Genomic DNA, 7,371 nt, shown 5'->3' on the forward strand with positions numbered 1-7,371 from the left:
AAAATGGCAAACTGTAAGTTATAATTGGAAGAATGGAATCTAAAAAAGGTTCTTTTTAATTTGTTTCCCCCCATAATTTTTAGATATGGCGAATAATTGCTCTGATTGGATCTTACCTTTTCTATCGAAGAATCGACGTACATCCATCTTGTTCCGTCAAAGATGTGTTGTGATCTTGTGATCCGTGAAGATGTCAACTCAACAGTGTTACTTTCCTAACTGTAGCATGTTTCCAGAAAGAAATCATCTATCAAATAAGTTAACTATTTTTTTTTCTTGGATCTCCAAATTCTATAAGCCGCGAAACCCCCTGCCTACGCCCATATCGATATTTGAATTAAACATTATTGGCTGGATATTTCATGTTTGTTTGTTTGGTTGTTTAGTGGCGCCAAACTTCATTGGTCATCGACGCCATTTATATTTTATTTAATGTTGCTAATATTCGTTAAATTTTATTTATTTTTTGATTTGATTATTTTAATTATTTAGTTATTTTTTTATTTTTTTTTCTTCCGATCAAGTTATATTTTTGTCAGTAAATTTTGTGATTTCAAAAACCGAAACACCAATCCTATTGCCTTATCATCGTCTCCAATGGTTTTTGAGATATCTTGGCTTAGTCCCAAGCTATTGAGGTGTGGTTTAAAATATGGGCATCGTTGAAACACATGGCTTATTGTTAAATTGTTATTGCAATACTGACAGTTCGGAGGCGTTTCTTTTGATATAAGATAGGAGTGGGTGAGCCTCGTGTGACCTATTCTCAGCCTAGTCAGGACAACTTCCTCTCTACGGCATTTGCGACTGGAGGTACCACTCGATATTTCAGGTTATTGGTATTTAGTTAATTCTTTTATGCTGTAAAAAATTATTTATTTGAATTTTTTGAGTAAGTAATTATTTTTAGAAAGCAAATTATCTTCTTTATGTTTATCTATTAAACCATATATGGTCTTTTTTTTAATTTGAGCATTTTTGGGGATCCTTACTCTCTAGTCCACCATGTCTCCCAAATTAAAGATCTGGTCTAACATGAATTCGGCTGCGTGAGCGCTTACATAGTGAGGTTTTCACTAGTCTAATAATTGTTTCATTATAATTAGTTATTAAATATTTAGTTTTTTATTTCACTTGATCTTGGATTTCAATTGGCAGGATAGTTCCATAAAATGATTCTAAGTATTTTCAATAACAATTTAGTATTGAATAAATAAGATTACTAAATTTAAATTTTACTTAACTATTATATTTTTTTTAATTTTTGCGCTACTTTCACAAAAGAGAAATATTAAAATTTCGCAACCAGAAATAATATTAAAAGTACATTTCTGAAGACTGTTGAAATTGGAGTTTACCAAATTCTAAATTGAAAGACTCATTGGAAAAATTCATAAGGGAAAATATTGCCTCAGCGAATAATATAGAAAGATTTGTTTTGAAACGAACCAGCATTGATTTTAATTCAATGTGTGATGCGTATTTTTATTTTTTCCACCCCGGGTTTTTATTATTTTTATTTACATAAGTAAACCTCTGTTCTAATGCACTCCTATTTTTATATCATATTACAGCACCATGTAACATTACACGTCGACCATAAGGAAAATACGGGGAATTAATGTTTGGTTAATTCAAGGCTTTCTATTAAACTATAACAATATGTTTCTAAAAGTATATTCGAAATATAGTAACCATTATACCGTGTTATAAAATATGAATTTATGTACCGTAACTTTTTATATAGTATTTATTTCGTGTATATTTTCTTCAGATTTTTTAAAGAAACAAGATAGAAAAACAAATATGAAGAATGTGAGTATAAACGCGTAGCATATGTATTAATAACATGTAACTATGTTATGTTTTAAATTGGTTTCCAATAACATTTCGGGCTAATTTTATGGGCTAAAATCGCGAAAAAATTAATTTGATAGTTTTTTTGTGAAGAATACTTTGATCTCGTTCCTTTGATCAAACGATATATTATTTCATTATCGATTATATTTCGCGGCAGTTTTCACAGTGTATTTTCCGATAGATAGTAGAAACGAAAAAGTGATATGACTTACTTTTTGATTATCTGAAACGATGACTAGGACTACAACAGCGGTATGTCCTGCTAGGAGCTCGTAATAGACCCTCGCTGTACCACGTAGCTAATGTATGAAATGCAAATAAAATACTTCTCTTTAATAAATTTTTAGCAAAATATTTAACCTATCTAAGGATAACTGTGCTCCAAATATATTTTTACTGGACTAAGCTGCTGTGAAATCTTCTAGTCCAAGAAGGATGTCGCGTCGAGAAGTGTTTTTGAACCGCTGTACTAGGGGATACCTCCATGTTTTAAATGAGTATTGCAGTGTTATACGCAATATCATATATGTTCAGTTGAAACTGTAGAACCATATTTTTTTTTGTGAATGAGTTTAATATTAATAGAATATAAAATAATATTTTTCCTTCTGTCTGGATGGATCCAAATAGAAGCGCCAGGAAGACTTACGAGACCAGCATGGAAGGGAAAAGACCCAGAGGAAGGTCCTGGCATCTCCTGGGAGGACAGTGTAAGAGAGACATTCAGGAAGCGTGGAATGAACTGGAGTAGGAGAAGAGAGCTGGTTCAAGAGAGAGACATTTGGACCATACTCTATAAGAGAGATCCTCACACCGCACAGGGGTAGAAGAGGGAATGACCGTGGTGATGATGATGAAAATAATATTATTTATAAATAGGATAAATAAATTAATGCTATTTCAAATTGACTATTAAGGGTTAATCTAGCTGGATCTGGCCTTGAAGTGGTAGAAGCTACCGTGCCTTTCGGTACAATGACCTCACTGAACAGTTCTCTTAACTGTCTCTAGTTCTCGATGGGCTGTTTACCTTAGACCTTATCGCTGCTTTCTTTTAATAGTTGCAAACCTCACATAAAAATGAATTAATTATAGAAATTATCTACTTGTCAGAAATAAACAGAATACCTAAGGGTGGAGACTATTTATGAGTTTAGTACAAAAAAAGTCCATTGTAGTTTCAAATAGGTTAATTTAGTGATCATGCTAAATTTTCGCCCATTCAGGCATCATCAGGGTATTATTTTACACCTGAAAAACACATCATGTGGTAAAAGGACTTATTTATGATGTACATAAGTTAGTCCTCATACCAGATAAAACCTCAAATAAACTTCACCGAATTTTCACTCTGCTCAAAGATAAAATAGAGGCAACACTTAGTTCAAGTTTAATTTATAAAATTGATTGCTAGCTCTGTCGCAAACTTCTACATCGGTATGACAACCCGAAACCTTGAAAATAGGATGTGCCAATATCACAATTTCTGTACCGAATATAGACATAAAAATAAATAACAAAAAATAGCAAAAACATTTCTCTGAATTTAAAAATAAATTTTATTTTGGGAACCCCCATATTTTACATAAAAGCAAAAGATCAGAACAAAAATTGAAATACCTGGAGACACTATATATTTCAGAAAATTTAAATAGTGTTGTAAATTTTAAAACTGATCCCAAAGACCTCAATAATTTGTTTTTCGAGACGATATTTATTTATAAATAATTATGTGTTTTTGTTGGCATTTCTTATTTTACAACGTATTCAACATACCTATGAGACATTTTAGAAATCCTATAATAAATTCGAATGATTTATTGAAAATTTTCTTGGTTTTTTTTTTGTATATTTATTACTTTTTTTTAATTTTTAATCTTTATCGTAATTTTATAATCATTCGTAGTTAACATATTCTAATATTAACAACCCCTCTTCTCCTGGGGAAGGTTCTAATTTAGTTACCTTGACAAGATTGAGTTGATATCTGAATAGTCTTTTTACTTTCTTATACCTTGTATCTGAATGATAATTCTTTTTACTATATAATCCTTTTTTTCTATTGTAAAATAATGCCTTGAAAAGACGAAAATTTAACAATAATTGTAAATTTATCTATTTGAAACTACAATGGCTTTTTTTGTGCCATTTGAAATTATTTATTTCTTATTAGAAATATTATATAGGCAGCGGAATTTTTTTTACAACCTCTTATTAGCGTGTGATTAAAATAAAATGATTTGACTTTTCAGCATTGGAGTTCTATCAGTGGGTTGATTCTCCACATGTTTATATCATGTCACTATGTCACCACAGCAAATTTACTTGTATATATTTTTATTCAGTTGTAAATAACAATAAATAAATTATTAAAAAAAAAAAAGACTTTTCAGCAAAAGCTAAGAAGAGGATACTTACATAACACTTGTGCAAAATGTGGAGAATAATGAAGGTTCAAAACTGTGTTGTCTTCACGTGGAATGGTCCATTCCTAAGTCATGGAAGAGGCTCACGGAAGCCCGGTTCGAACTCAGGTGTAGAACAGAGGTTTCCAATCTTTTTCGGTTTGCCGCGCCCTTAATACATCAGATGTTTTCTTCTAAATTTTGACTTTTATGAAAAATTAAAAAACTTTCCTTTTTAAAAGCGATTACCCATTTAACAGCAAACAATTAAAGACATAGAGTTACTATTTACTGACTAAAGCCGGAAGCCGTGCTTGCGCACTAGCCGTTTTAGAAGATACGGGTTGGAAAGAAAACAATGAAAGACTTGACAGTTGCTAAATTCTTGGAATTTCGTCAGCATACACGATTGTTGGCGCAAAAATTCGAGAATTAGCAATTCCAAAAAATTTTCGAATCATTTACATTGAAAATCATTTGAATAAATACGCGTTAGTAGAATATTACACTTTGTACTTAATTAATCTCGGTATAATTACTAACTTTAAACAAGATATTTAAACCGACGAGACTATTTTATTTTACATAATGGCTAATAAGTGATTGATTAATGGATTTTTTTTTGGATCTTTTCCATGTCATTTACTTCTCATTTTTAATATTTTAATTATTGAACTTTCCAGGCCATCCATTTTATAAATAATTATTCTAATTTTTTTATATCTTTTTTATAAAAAAAAAAAAAATCATTAGAATCAAAAATTTCCATTCGCGTTTCACATTTAAGACAAAGACCAAAGTTAGTATGTTCTTGTACGTAGTGAAAGTCCTGTGCAAAACACATTTTTCTGTTAATACAATTTCGATGACATTTTCAGGAATTATGCGGTTCACTACCTAATAGTTGAATAGCAATTTTAATAAGTTCCATCTATTTCTTTCGTTTATAGATGTGCAAATGTGTTATCCCTATATTTGGAAAACAAATCCTCAGAATAACCCCAAGGTTGGTGAAAATTAAGAATTAGAGTATAGTGGGTATCAGTTTTATCAAACTCCATACATTACTTCCGCCGATTCATGAGCAAACGAATTTTAGTTGAAACACCTAAATTTTGAATTCTGCTCGTTTGATTTGGCCCTAAGTTAGGGACTAGTGAAAAAATGGTCTTGTATTAATTTTATCGAATTCTATTATTCCTTTTAATCACTGAATTGAAAAATTAATTTTATAAAAAAGTATAAATACAGTATAAAATTTAAAATAATACAATTCTATCATAAACCAGAATGTTTACATTAAGAAATTAGAGCACAGTAATAAATTGAAAATCATATTAATTTGTAAAAATACGGAAGTAAAAAATTGTAGGATTAGAACTATTTACAATTAGAAAATTACTAAAATTTATAAAAGATTTAAAATATAGAATATTTGTCTTAATCACGTAATTCTTGTAATATTATCAGTTTAAAAAGTAAGCTTATTAACTTCATGTTTAAATCTGTGTACATAGCTTTCTTTCTTTATTGTTTTACAACTCAGAACAATGAAATAATTATTAGTTACTATTATAGTTTATATCTTATATATATTATAGATATATATGATATATCTTCCATTATTTTAACTTTTTAATTATATAACTTGTACTTTTCCTTGTTTCAGGCCTGAATCATTCGACGAATAGTGAAGAAGTATTTCAAAAAGTCTCCGACTTGCAGGTATTTTTTTGCTGTACCATTGCTCCATAAGTATTGATTTTAACGAATAAAATCTTTGCAGCGAATTATCGAAATGTTTGCATGCTTCAATGATTGGTAATTCAATTTAAAACTATTCTTAAAACAAACGTACAATGTAAAAATTATGGCCTTGAAAAATTCTCTTCACACGCAGGGTATTCAATTCCATCAGTTATGTGTTTGCGAGGAAAAATAATAAAAACGGAAAAGGTTAGCGGAATAGCTTTCTGATTGCGACTTTTATTGTTTTTGGTACCCCTATATATACATCGATCATCTGACATCGAAATAACTGCTGACTAACGCTGTAAACACGTGTATATATAGTTTTCATTTCAATGATTCAGTCAAGTGAAAATAAGATTCTAAATTTCATCTCGTGTTATTGATTTGATACAGTTTTGACCAAAGAAAAATGTTTTTCTAAATATTTCATTATGACCTCTAACTCGAAAAATTGAACTAACTGAAGATCGAATTATTTTTTCTTTTTGTACAGGCCACCATTTTTTATACTCCGACAATTTTGCCAACTGGTACTTCAGTAATCATGGAAAAAGCAAAACAAAATAACAGGTTCGAGTATGAATTAAATTAATAATTCTCTATATATTTTTTAGAATCTTATTTTCACTTGAATGAATCATTCAAATGAAAAGTTTTAAGGGTGTTTTAAATGCCTGTACATAACAATTCATATATATTTCTAGGATTGTTATGTGTAAGTAATATTATTAATATTAAATATTGCTTTATATTCTTTTTATATTTTTTTAATATGTTATTATGATAAATCTGCCTTTGAAAAATTATTCTTAAAAAGATATCTTAGTAGGAGTATCTCGCGTCGATAAGGATTTAATATATAATTTAATGAAGTGGATATATCAACTTTGGCAGAAAAGTTTTTGTTGATTGATTATAGCGGTATGCTGTTATGAAACAATGTTTTAATATGGCATTGTAATTTTTTTTGTAACATAATTCTTCTTGTAAAATTACAAAAACAAAAAAAAAACTGTATTTATATTTAATATAATTATTGACGAACTTTTTATTGAAAATGTTGAACAAGGGAAAAAATAATTTTTGACCTTACAATTTTAATTTGTAAACACACAATAAAATAAATTAACTATTGAGAATTTGATATATCAACTTTTAATATAAAATAAAATCCTCAATTTTTATTAATTGAATATTTCTTTATACTCTTTTTATATTTTTTAAATGTATTGTTATAATAAATCTACCTTTGGAAAATTATTCTTAAAAATTTATCTTAGTAGGAATATCTCGCGTCGATAAGGATTTAATATTGGAATAAAATGAATAAGTTTTAGTTGTAGGATTTTCATTT

The 7,371-nt window shown here is 29.0% G+C and overlaps 1 protein-coding gene across 5 annotated transcripts in view; it reads left to right on the plus strand.

Annotated features, from left to right (window-relative positions):
* tws (protein phosphatase 2 regulatory subunit tws) overlaps positions 1-7,371 on the plus strand; it is a 329,624-nt gene that overhangs the window by 213,742 nt on the left and 108,511 nt on the right. For all 5 annotated transcript variants that reach the window (XM_067048568.1, XM_067048566.1, XM_067048571.1 and 2 more), the window contains exon 3: positions 5,935-5,990. The gene's annotated coding sequence lies outside the window, so the exon portion shown is untranslated. The remainder of the gene's footprint in view (positions 1-5,934; positions 5,991-7,371) is intronic.

Source organism: Halyomorpha halys, unplaced genomic scaffold, assembly GCF_000696795.3.
Source record: "Halyomorpha halys isolate HHAL.00 unplaced genomic scaffold, Hhal_1.1 Scaffold61.1, whole genome shotgun sequence".
Classification (NCBI taxonomy): Eukaryota; Metazoa; Arthropoda; class Insecta; order Hemiptera; family Pentatomidae; genus Halyomorpha; species Halyomorpha halys.